This window comes from Danio aesculapii, chromosome 13, assembly GCF_903798145.1.
Source record: "Danio aesculapii chromosome 13, fDanAes4.1, whole genome shotgun sequence".
Lineage (NCBI taxonomy): Eukaryota > Metazoa > Chordata > Actinopteri > Cypriniformes > Danionidae > Danio > Danio aesculapii.
In genome coordinates, this window is record NC_079447.1 from 12,250,802 (window position 1) to 12,264,381 (window position 13,580).

General features: G+C 36.5%; 1 long non-coding RNA gene across 1 annotated transcript in view; it reads left to right on the forward strand.

Annotated features, from left to right (window-relative positions):
- LOC130239971 (uncharacterized) overlaps positions 1-13,580 on the forward strand; it is a 31,565-nt gene that overhangs the window by 10,887 nt on the left and 7,098 nt on the right. The window lies entirely within an intron of this gene.

Genomic DNA, 13,580 nt, shown 5'->3' on the forward strand with positions numbered 1-13,580 from the left:
CCACAGATTGATTCCTTTGTCTCAATTTTTTCTTGGTCCCATCCATTAAACATTTTAGCCTGTTACAAACATGCCATTTCAGTTGCTCCTGTAGACGCTATAAACCCTTCAAGAAGTCCATAATTTGCAAGTTTTACAAGATCAAATATGCTAACAAGAAATCCATTTTATAGTTTTGTTCAGACCTCATTATGGTTTGATTTCTGCTCGGGCCGACCATTTTTCAGCGCTGACTCACAGTTACTGTACAACTTTGATGTGATGTTTTGCACTGAACGAACGTCCTCCTTCAGATACGATGTCTAAGCATATATTTGTCAGCGGCTTAAGCGGTTTGCACTTTGTTAACCAGTGTTGGCCAATAATGTGTGTTGTGTGGGATAAACTTGTTTTTCTCTGAGTGAACATTTAATTGCAGTGGAGGAAGCCCACACAGTGAGAGCGGCAGATATAAATGCTGCGTTTACGCAAACCTGCCATTTTAATGCAACGTGCGCTTGCTGCTCTATTGCACATCATTGATTTGAGGCTAGTCGAGTCAAAGCAGAGCCAACTAAACTGACATGTGATTACACACTCCGTTATTTACGTTGTATATATGTAAATGAACGTTAATATGCACGAGAGATTCCAGGAGATGTTGATACACGTGTGTGTGCGTGGTTTTGTTTGCGCTGTGAGGTAATAAACAGATGAATAATGAAACCGTCCACCTGCTGCTGTTTACTAACGGTTGAGTCGTCGACGTGTTTAATTAGTCTCAAGTGGATGATGATTATTGTGAACAGTGTAATGACATGCTAAATATGACAAACATTAAAAACCCTCGTTAGCTGAGGGAGAAGAGCAGCGACGACGTCGGCCCGTCATTCTCTTCTTTCATTTGCATACATTTAAATAGACTCGATGGGCTAAAAACGGTGGATAACATCATCGTGTGTCGCCTACTTGATTTAGCAAACACTTTTTTTAGTTATGTAACCTTATATTTAGGACATGGCATATCATCATCATTACAGACAGCTGCCTGTGATTGAGAAATGCTTCTTTTTTTGGAGTTTCTTCATATCGGAAACAAATTTAAGGGAGAGCGGGGCACAAAGTAACACTTTTGGGTTTTGGCCAAATAATGAACAAAGTAATGGGGTTAGATAAACCCTATCTTTTTTACCAACAAAACTCAAGCCTCTCCTAAAACTGAGCACTGGTTGTGTGATCGCTGGACCTATGATTTATGTGCAGTATTGCCAAAAGTGCCAGGATTAAAAACGTTGTTATTTACCCCACTTGGGGGGGAAGTTGTAACAGACAGAGGGTTAGTTGTAACACGTTCTTAAAAGGCAGATTTCACGCAATTCATTTAAATCCACTTTAAATAGTAGCTATATTTTCTCAGTACTTGGCTCAATTGTTTTTTATTCTACATAGCACAGTATGTTTATTTATTTATTTGATAACACATTTGGATTTATTTGCAGTATTACCCATTATTATACAATGCATTTATTTGCATTATTAGCAATAAAATAATGTTTTTTCTATTAAAAAACATTTTTATATAAAAAGTACTCAACATTACACTTAAAATTCAACAAATATTTTGTTAGTTTAAATGGTGTCAAACAGTGTGTGGCTTATTTGTAACACCCTGTTACAACTAACCCTGCTGTGGCGTGTTTTCCTCAAAACTGGCTAGCAGTCACTGTGTGTATATTACATTTTTAAAATGGTTTCATTGGCGGTAATCACAGCAGTATAAGATTTTACTTGCGTACTTTCAGACTTTTAAGTAAAAAAAAAAACGACTATAATAAAAAAATTATTCAGCAAAAATGGTTTCTTCTCTGTTTCTCATCCCAATTTTGCCAAACCTTTTCAATAATTTGCAGGAAGACGTCTGCCGACACTGGTGAAAATCTTGGAAACATGCCATGGTTAACCCTGAGTAAACACCTTAAAACTTTGTGTTACATTTTGCCCCGCATTACTTTGTGCCCCGCGCTCCTCTATCCAAATATGTGTGTGTGTGTGTGTGTGTGTGTGTGTGTGTGTGTGTGTGTGTGTGTGTGTGTGTGTATATATATATATATATATATATATATATATATATATATATATATATATATATATATATATATATATATATATATATATATATATATATATATATAAGTTAGGTTGTGAAGATAAAGTGTTAGAAAATCATTTGCATAAGATGTTTGAGAGATTTCAGCACCTGTGGAAATTGTGTACAACATTTATTCTGCCACTAGAGGGTGGAAAGGGCCTTCAGTGCCGACAGGCTCTATTTACCAAACATTGTTTACTAAATTGATGGCAAAATTACAGTATTCTGCTACTGTGTGTGTGTGTGTGTTGTACAACCCAAATGCATTTATAAACCAGAAGATCTCAGAAAAATGCTTTGGGAAATAATGGGAAAATTGAGATGTGCCTGCAAAGAAATTTGATCAGCATGTGGGCTCTGTGATGCAGCCTGAAATATGATAAATGCAAATTGGATTGCAAATTGTGCTTGAATCATCATTAGATGGAGTGTTAGTTAGTTCTTTTTTGTCAGAGGATGCGGTGAGGCTTTAAAGGCGATGCGTGTTAGACAACTTCAGGCGTAAGTAAGGAACGGAGTAAAAAATCTGAGTGATTCAGTTTGTGATGGAGTTAATAGCTACATTTTTGCAGCATCACTACCTTAGTCTTCATGATAAACATGTTGAAAAATAAGCTTTTTAATATATTCTCTTATTAAAATCATGCAACTTTAGTTAAATAAAAACAACATTTTGCAACTTTATGAATGTATTTCGATGAAGTTAAAGCATGCTTGCTGAATAAAACCATTAATTATCATTTTTTGGTGATTACTTGAATGTGAAATGTATAAAATCATAAAACAGAATTGATGTCCGGGATTTTAAAAGCCCTTTATTTTAATTATTCATTAATTTATTTTCTCATCATAAATGTTGTCATTGGAGCTGGATATAATGTAACTTATTTTAATTAAAATAAACAATATACCTTAAATTGTATATGTAACTACACTGAAAAAGAAAATGATTTTGCTGCTTGTTTAAACTTATTTACTAATTATATTAATTAAAATATAATTAATTATAATTTATTTACTTATGTACTACTTATTACTTTATTTAAAATGAGTTGAAAAAATTCCTAAGGATTTTATGGGGACAACTTAACTGTTTAATGTTCAATCCAAATAAATATGTAAAGGATTAAGTGAACTTTGTGTTGGAATTACATAAAGCAATTGTGAGGAACCCAGCATTTTTTACAGTGTAGGTTAAAGGGTCTGTTCACCAAGAAATGAAAATGTACTCACCGTTTGGTCCTCTTTGGGTAAACTGTTTTTTTAATGAGATATTTTAAGGAATATTGGAAACTGGTAGCAGTAGACTTGCAGAGGAAAATAGGGAAATAAATCCTAGGGAAGTCAAAGACATTAACTTAGCCGGCAGCTAGCGCTGCAACTCTCACATGGTCGTCCACTGAAGCTAAGCAGGGCTGCGCCTGTTCAGTACCTGGATGGGAGACCACAAAGCTAGGTTGCTGCCGGAAATTGTGTTAGTGAGACCAGCAGGGGCAATCTACTTGCAGTCTGTGTGGGTCCTAATGCCCTAGTGTAGTGATGGGGACTCTATACTGCTCAGTGAGTGCCATCTTTCAGATGAGACGTTAAACCGAGATCCAGACTCTCTGTGGTTCTTCAAAAACCCAGGATGTCCTTTGAAAAAAAAGAGTAGGGGTTTAACCCTGGCATCCTGGCCAAATTTGTCCACTGGCCTCTGTCTATCATGGCCTCCTAACTATCCCCCATAACTGGCTTCAGCACTCTGTCTCCTCTCCACTAATCAGCTGGTGTGTGGTCTGGCACAATATGGCTGCCGTCACGTCATCCATGTGGATGCTGCACACTGGTGGTGGATGAGGCGATTCCCCCCAATGTGAAAAAAGATTTGAATGTCCAGAAAAGCACTATATAAATGTGAGACGTTATTTATTATTATTATTATTATTATAATTATTATTCAATTCACCTTTATTTGTATAGCGCTTATACAATGTAGATTGTGTCAAAGCAGCTTCACATAAAAGGTCATAGTAAATAGTAAATAGGAACAGTGTAGTTCAGTTTGTAGTGTTTAAGTTCAGTTCAGTTTAGCTCAGTTCAGTGTGGTTTAATAATCACTACTGAGAGTTCAAATACTGAAGAGCAAATCCAACGATGCGCAGCTCTACAGATCCCGAACCATGCAAGCCAGTGGCGACAGCGGAGAGGGAAAAAAAACTTCACTAAATGGTGAAAGTGAAGAAAAAAAAACCTTGAGAGAAACCAGGCTCAGTTGGGCACGACCATTTTAATTTCTCCGCTGGCCAAACGTCTTGTGCAGAGCTGCAGTCTCAGTGGCGGAGGCTGGAAGCTGGCCTCAGCAAAGACTCGTCTGTCTCTGGAGCGTCACAATCAGTCTCATGTTCTCCACTCCTCCATGACCACCACAGTAGCTGCTCAGGATACGGCCTGGTCCAGGATATGGAAACCTTGGGATCATCTCGTCGGTGGTCTTGGATCGAATCAGTGACTCTGCATAGTCTGAGGGCCTTGGGAAGAGTCTCCCCAGGTGGAAATGGAGAATAAAGAAAATAATTAGCGTAGCTGCTGTTCATAGTGTATATCAACAAGATGCAGATTTCGAAAATTTCAATTATTTGAAATATGTTTTAGAAAAAAAAAAACTGGAGGGCCAGATATTGACGGAATTTACATTTTTGAACAAACAAATAATAAAAAAACACAACCCTGATTTAATCAATAAAACGTTTCTTTTTAAGCAGATAAGCTCATTCTGGTGACATTCTATAATTAGATTTTTGAAATGCAATAAATTCCCTCACCCAAAAAAATCCAAATGACTTCACTTTTAATAAATGTCCCATCTGCGTTTGATTAATAAGTAAATTCATCATTCGATCTGTGAGAAAGCGTCTCTGTGGTCACACAACTGTCACCAGACTGTCTGTTTATTCCCCCTGCAGTATTAACATCATAATAAAACACACGTTTACCATATTAAGGCTAACTCTCAAGGATATCCCTTATACTTAGAGTTTGAAGAAGCGGTGATTGAGCAGGAGAGGTGCATAAGACATGAAAGCACCAGAAGTCTTCCTGCTGGGTGTCTGTTTGGTCAGATTGTGTCTCCTGATTCATGTTCAGGATGTGTGTGCTGTAAGTATGTGTGATTATTATTACACAGCTGTCGTCCACATGATGCGATGATGGATGCCTATATACGAGACTCTAATCCTGTCAGCATCTCTCTCTCTCTCTGTTTCTCGGCTAATATCTTATCGGTTCGTGACCCCAAGAGTCTTTTCAACATGTCTGCGTGTTCTTCTGTCTGTCTCCGTTCATGTCTGTCTGTCTGTCTCTGTCGCAGCTCAGATCCACGTGTGTCATGTCTGGGTGTGGGATGAGTGTCGTGGCATGTTTTCATCCAGAGCAAATACTTCAGTGATGCTGGAATGTTTTTTTTTTTACTCTCAATGTCGTACAGTCGTATCTTCTTTTTGAACTTGTGAAGTGACTCTGTTGTGCTTTCACACTTCGTAAATCAACATGACAGCTTTCACTAGCCATCCTCGAAAACTTGGCATTGGTAAACTATCAATATAAAAACATCTCAAGGCATTTTATATTTGAATTTGACACACTCAGAAAAGTACATATTTTGCTGCTTGTTCAAACTGCTTATGTAAAACTCACAATTCTTGAGATTTTTTATGGGACAACTTAATTGTTTTATGTTCATTGCCCTTCAGTTTGTTAAATTAACTTAATTGATTTGTCTTGGGACAAGCTGAATGTATTGTGTGGAACCCTGCGTGTTTTTTTTTTTTTTTTCTGATGCAGTTTTCCGCTGTCATGTTATTTTAGTATTACAGTTAGTGTTAGTGTATTTGTTATCATTTGAATTCATGTTTAGTTGTTTTTGCTTTGTTTCCCCTTTTGAATTACATTATTGATCTGTTAACTTCTGATGCTCTCTCTAGAGTTTAACAAATTAAATTTTGCTTGCAATTTTAGTAGTTTACCAAAATCCCATAATGCAATGTGACAATGTAAAAAAATGGGAAATGTATGTTGGTCGAGAGAGCTTAATGTGCTGGAGTTTAAGAAAACACGTGCAATTACAAAAAACGCCAGCAAATTGAGAAAAGATCTTCATTCGTTTGACTGCAAATGCGCTGCAAATCTTGACAATGCATACACATAACAAAAATGTGCTGCATTTTCTCACAACACAAACAATTTACGAAAGTGTGCTGCATTTTCTTGCAACACTTGAAAAACATCGGAACACAGTGGAAATGTTTCAAGAGAACCAAAAACATGACAGAACTGCTGTGCCGTGACTATTGCCAAATTGCACAGTGCAGTTGTAGGAGATTTTTGAAAGGTGAGTTTTCTGTTTGTTTATTTTAACATCCTAATTCCATCGTCTTTTACATTTTATTATTTCATTGTTTTGTTTCGTGCTGTTTGAGAGTGTTGTGAGTAAATGCAGCGCATTTTATTTATTTGTTTGCGTTGTGTGAAAATACAGTGCGTTTTTTAAAAATGTGTTTGCGTTGTGAGGATTTGCAGCACATTTGCTGTGTTTTTTTTTTTGTTGTTGTTATTTTTGTTTTGTTTTTGGGACACCTTAATTGTTTTATGTTCAGTCATTTTAAGTTAACTTAAGTTCATTCAGATTGTACCAACACAAATCGAGTTTTACAGTGTGGTTGTTTTTGAATTACATTATTGATCTGTTAAATTTTGATCCTCTCTTTAGAGTATAGAGTTCCGTAATATATTATATTAGTTTAGGATCAATATCGCAATGTGCGCATCTGCAATAGTCACATCGCAGGATGTGGAGTCAGTATTATAGTTGACCAACAGTTCAGAACACTTGTGAATTGGGTCATTTCAGTTTGTCCATAATAAAGTGAAAATGTATCTATCCCTTCTGTCTTTAAGGCCTGTGTATAAATTGTAAGAGTGTTTAAAGCATTTGGGCACAAGGAATTATTGTTTGTAGCTTTATCAAAGATTAATTGTATATTATTAATTATTAATGATTAATTAAATATACACACACACACAATGAAGACTATACAGCTTCAGCTTAACAGCTATCTCCGTATGTAATTTATTATATTTTATACAGATGCACTCTCAAAATCATACAAAATCATCTCAATCAGTCTAGAATCTAAAATGTTTCTTTTCTTTTTCAAATTGAGCTTTTGAATTGTGTTTTTTTCCCCCCAATAATATGCAGCCCAAGTCTAAAGTTTAACAAATTGACTTTTGTTTGCAATTAGTAGTTTACTTTATGAGAAACCAAGATCCCATAATGCAGTTCAACAGCGTCAATAAATGGGATATGCCCATGAATAAAATCAATACAGGAAACTGATAATAAATTGATATTTCTATAATGTTTTAGTTAACACAAATGAATAAATAAATTAATAAGCATTTAATCAACCAGGACTTTAAATGAATGAAATTTGATAACATTTAAATAATCTTTAATTATCAAATGGATCAATTGCAAATTAAAATAGTGTCAAGTGGTTGGAAGGGAGGAGATGAAAAATAAGATATCATTTGGCTTCATGCAAAATAGAAAGTTGTTTAGAGCAAGTTATTAAATCTTAATTTAACAATGAGAATTAACAAACTAAATTGCGGTATTACAACTGGAATCATTTCACTGAATGATTTAACTGAACATTTTATAAAATGTTATGATGCTTGACTGTATGGGCACTACTAAGTTGATGACATCACATTTTGTGGGAGGGACTTAAAACACACATTGACGACAAGGTGATCAGTCCTTGAATGGGCGTCTGTGGTGGTTCAAGTCTCATGGTAAAACATTTTAAACATATCTGGATAAATAATGGTTATCAGTAAGGAAAACCCTGGGCTTTACTCCTCAACTGTTATTAAATTTTTCAATCCTCCATAATTGGTTATTCCATCATGGGAGCACTGCATTTACAGTTGTCTTAGCAGATTTTCCCAGTTTGAGAAAGCGTTTAGAAACTGAACCCATGCCCGCTAATTAATTGGGTCATTATTAAATGGTTAGTTATTTATGATGCAATGACTAGGGCTATTTTCCATACTGACACTTTCCACAACTCGCAGAGAGTGCAGCTGAGAAGGAAAGATCTGCTTCTGATTACTTAAACGGAGCCGCTAAATCTCCACGCGGTGTGAGGCCAATTTGTGGTGGGTGAAATGTGGGGCCTTTTTTTTTTTTTTTATTTGGAGTTGTAGACTCGACAGGTCCTATTATTACTCAAGAGAAAGGTGGTGGTCTTGTGGGAAAGTATTATGCCATTTTGCCATTTGCATTGTATCCATGAATAAATGTGTTTATGTGTAACTGATTCAGAACAACATTTCAAACATAATTTTTGCCATTAGAAGTGAAGAGACAGCCGTTTGTTAACACAAGCTGAAGTTTCCGTCAGCACTCTGAACAAGTCTGTGAGTCAGCATTCATAAAGTTCAGCTAAGTTAAACATGGCTCTCGGCACAGATAAATCAAAGATGGCTCTCCACAGAGATGCTTCCAGGACAGGAATTATTGTTGTGGATTTTACCCAAAACATATAGTTGCGTGTTTTCTTATATTTCTCAGAAATCGGATAAAAAGACAGTTCTCTGAAGAATCTTTAGGGGGAAAGTATTGTAACCTCTTGTCTGTTTCTATACGGATCTCAGAAAATAAAAATCAATAAGGATGTTTAGTGATTTTTTACAACTGAAACGCGTATATGATTAATATTTTGAAATATTGCACACAGTCAAGCCTGAAATGATCCATACCTCTGGCAAACTCAGACTTAAAGTTACTTTTAACCAACAAAGCAATTTTTTTTTACCAAAAAGGAAACCGACTTCTCCCAAAAAAATTATAAGACGTTGTACAAGAGACATCATTGTGGAACAAAAATATATATTTCTTCGCTTTTATTTACATTTGAACAAAAACCTTAAGTCAACCTTTTGCCAGGGGTATGAATTATGGCTAAGCAATATTGCAACAAAAAAAAACATCACAACATCATGTTTCATATCATTCAGTATCAATAATTATTGAATATTTTTTAACAATCCATTTAGGAATATTAGGATTTTTTTAATCACTTCATTTAAGTTTACCAACATTACTAATGCCAATAGTTTTAATAATCATAACCAAAAATATTTAAACAAAATATTTCATCTCTTCATTATAAAATAAACAGTGTTAAAGAGACTCTTGATAGATAACAATATTACAAAGTGTGTGCAATGGTAAAGTGCAAACACTGAACAATCAAAGCAAACATTAAGGTGTAAATAATAATGATAACCTCAAAGTCTGTAAATAAATGAAATTTAGATAATCAAATCTGAGCGTTTAAGTACACCATAACTTTTCAATCCAGATGGATGGGGCAACCATTACTGCATCCAAAATGGTAAAAAGCCTTGGAGTAACGATTGATGACCAACTAAACTTCTCTGACCACATTTCTAGAACTGCTCGATCTTGCAGATTCGCACTCTATAACATTAGAAAGGTCCGACCCTTCCTATCTGAACATGCAGCTCAACTTATTGTTCAAGCTCTTGTTCTCTCCAAACTGGATTATTGCAACTCTCTACTAGCCGGGCTTCCAGCTAATTCTATTCAGAACGCAGCAGCATGAGTGGTCTTTGATGAACCCAAAAGAGCACGGCACTACGCTACTCACCCGTTTGCACTGGCTGCCAGTTGCTGCTCGCATCAAATTCAAAGCTCTGATGTTTGGTTACAAAGCGACCTCCGGCTTTGATCCTTTTTATCTGCTCTCACTTCTGCAGATTTATGTGCCCTCCAGAAACTTGCGTTCTGTGAATGAACATCGCCTCGTTGTTCCATCCCTAAGAGGGAAGAAATCAATTTCCCGAACTCTCGCATTCAATCTGCCCAGTTGGTGGAATGAACTCCCTAACTACATCAGAACAGCAGAGTCACTTGCTGTCTTCAAGAAACGACTAAAAACTATTTAGTCTCCACTTTCCTTCCTAATCTGCAACTGCCTTTCTGGCTATACCACTAACTGTACTCTCTTTCAAAAAAAAAATAAAAAATTTCTAATGCTTTGCTTCTTAGACTTTACACACCTGAAACTTGTCTATAGCACTTGTTCACTGCTGCTCTTATAGTTGTGTAAATTGCTTCCTTGTCCTCATTTGTAAGTCGCTTTGGATAAAAGCGTCTGCTAAATGTAAGTAAAGGAGCCAGCCATCATTATTCAAAATCAAACTGCAAGATTTCCAATTGTGAAGTTGCATGACTTTATTACCCACTGTGCTAAAAAATCCTTCAGATAGGGTGCTAGTGGATGGGATGGACAAGAAACCAAAAAGCCACTCAGGTGACATCCTTACATCCTTTTTCGTTAACAATCCCCTAACTGCTGCTTCATGGCACTCATTTTCACGTGTGTTGTTATCTTGACCTGAAGTGACAAGCGCGAGTGCGTGGCTTCCGTCACCATTTTCAATTCGCTTTGCGCTTGCGCTCCACTGGCTCCCCTCCAGGTTTCTCAGAGGATGACAAACGGACAAACCATTGCTGCAGCTCCTATACAAGTTTATGGAGAAAAGTAAAAAGCACTGCAGTGTTTGCATGCGCTGTGTTTGTCTGAAGTAATTAGTCTGCTGTTATTACGGAAATGTGTATATTCCATACAACTATAGGAGATTGGTTAATTTACTTGCATTAATCGCGGTGCGCTCGCGGCGTGCTCGCGGCATTCGGATCTGAGATGTTTTCAACTAGGCCCTTGCACAAAATGTATACGTCGTTCCCATATGCACGTCGTGCAAGTCGCGCTCCTCCATTGCAAATGACAAACTTGCACCCTATAAGCTTATTGGCATTGCATCCAAGGCATGCGCTCAGGAGACACATTTTAATAAAACTATAGCCTTCATACCAAACTTTTTTTTTTTTTTGTCAATATTGACAAAGGTGTGCGGTCAATAAATATTGATACAGATTTTATTGCCCAGCCCTAGTATGAATAATTTGATGATGATGAGCTTTTATTTGTCACAACACTGCTACATGCAGCGAAATATGACCCTTCTGACCATACACAAACATCACACATTTCAGGGTAAGACGGGTCAGTCGAAAGGTAGCATAGAAAAATAGGAAATAAGAAAAAGGAGATAAAAAAGGCCCCTCCCAGACTGTCCTTAAAGTAGGGCAGTGTGAGATCAGGGGGAAAAAAGTCCCAGCAAAAGCACATAAACTCAAAAAACATAGATATAACATTGCATCAGGGGATGTAGAGATGGTCATATATAGGTAACAGCCATCTGGTTTTTCATTATTTCAGGCTTGACCATTTATATATTACACATACACACACTAATAATGCAACCCTAGTAGGCAAAAATTGCTATTCCAATCCCATTACCTAATTCTGCATCTCTTATTTTTGTGATCAGATCATTTTTAAGCCAATAACTGTGGCAAACTTTAACTCCAAGAATTCAGTAATCAAATGCATTGGAACAATCGGTTCAAAACCATGCTAATGTTTAAAAAACAAGGCTGACTGCTTCAGATATTGCAGAAAGAACAGTAACTTGCTGCCAGCTTACAATAAATAAATTATTCACAGCAGTGTCTGATCAAAATATCCCACTGCTGTCTGTCTAAATGACACAGACTATGTTTTTCAGATGGATAAAACAAACCAGCATCTCACTAGTAAAGTTATAATTGATAAGGATTGCAATTTAGGTATGAATGATTGTTGTTACTTACAGGGGTTATATAGTACACACACACACAAAATGATTCAGAGATGATTCTTTGGATTTACACATTTTTTTTTAAGTTAAGTGGTTGTAAACAATTTATTTGGCCTGAATTTAAACAAACAAATTAAGTTTAACATAACTAAATTGAATATGTTTGTTTTAAATTCAGCCCGTGTAAATTGTTTGCAACAGTTTTGCAGAAATCATTTTTTTCAGTGTAAGCACAGGTGAAACTGTTAGTATTGATGCACAAATTAAGCATTTGTGTGTGTTCTCAATAATTACACACAATTCCCACACGTTTATGATTAGAAATTGTGCTTCGCCTGAATCAATCTGCAGTCAGGTCTTCATCATTACTGATTTATTTAATATTTATAGTATGCATTTTTTTAAAATTAGGGCGACGTGGTGGTGCAGTAGGTAGTGCTGTCGCCTCACAGCAAGAAGGTCACTGGTTCGAGCCTCTGCTGGGTCAGTTGGCGTTTCTGTGTGGAGTTTGCATGTTCTCCCCATGTTCGCATGGGTTTCCTCCGGGTGCTCCCCACAGTCCAAAGACATGCGGTACAGGTTAATTGGGTAGGCTAAATTGTCCATAGTGTATAAAAGTGTGTATGGATGTTTTGCAGCTGGATAAGTTGGCGGTTCATTCCGCTGTGGCGACCCCAGATCAATAAATGGGCTAAGCCGAAAAGAAAATGAATAAATATTTTAATTTTTTAAGTTAATGCTGATAATTAGGTTTTGTTTTGTGTTTTTCTGGGTGCTTAGGCATTCATATAATTCCTAGGCTGCTTGGTGCAGTGTTTGTTGTCGTTGTTTTTATTGGTGCAGTACATCCTCACTCCATCTTGATTGTTTTTGACCTCTGCATTTTAAAGTCTAAACAGAATGCTAACAATTTAGCTACAAATTCATATTTATCAGTCAAACCCCTGTAAACGCCCACAATCTTCAGCAGCGATGCAGTGTCTCTCTATGCGGACCCTTTCCATGCATTCTACATCTCTAATAACAAACTCGCAAAAATTGGGTAATTTTATATTACTTACACATGCTTATTCCGAATGTATGTGAAAGACACTTGTCAGGTATTATTTTATAGAGCAGGTGTGTGCCCGGTGTGCTTTTCATTTTCTGTCCGTTTCAGGCAGCTAACGCTGTTAACAGCTTTTCTGTTTACACAGCGCGAAAGCTCATGCTTGTAGGGGCGTGACATGGTGATGTGGAGCCAGTCCGCGAATCACAGCACATTATGTTAGCTGACCAATCAGAGCCTCTTGAGGGCGGGCCTTTCAGAGGAGCTAGGAAATATGACAGTCCTTTTCATGTTAGCTGAGTAGCTGTATATAATCAAAGTAAGATATATGAAAAAATAACGTGATTTTCTACAAATGAAGCATGAGCACACATTGCTTTGTATCTTACAAACACAACCAAGCCTTAAAAATACACACTGGACCACCCCTTTAAAGGCCTAAATGCCAATATCTGTACAAAAAAAAAAAAAAAAACAACATATTATTTACATGCCAATGGGATAAGCAAAATAATCTTATGTCAAAAGGAAAAACAAGATTATTTAGCTTGTCTCATTGGCAGATTATTTAGCTTGTTTTAAGGAAAAACTCAATTTTAACATTATTTTTTTAAAACAAGACAA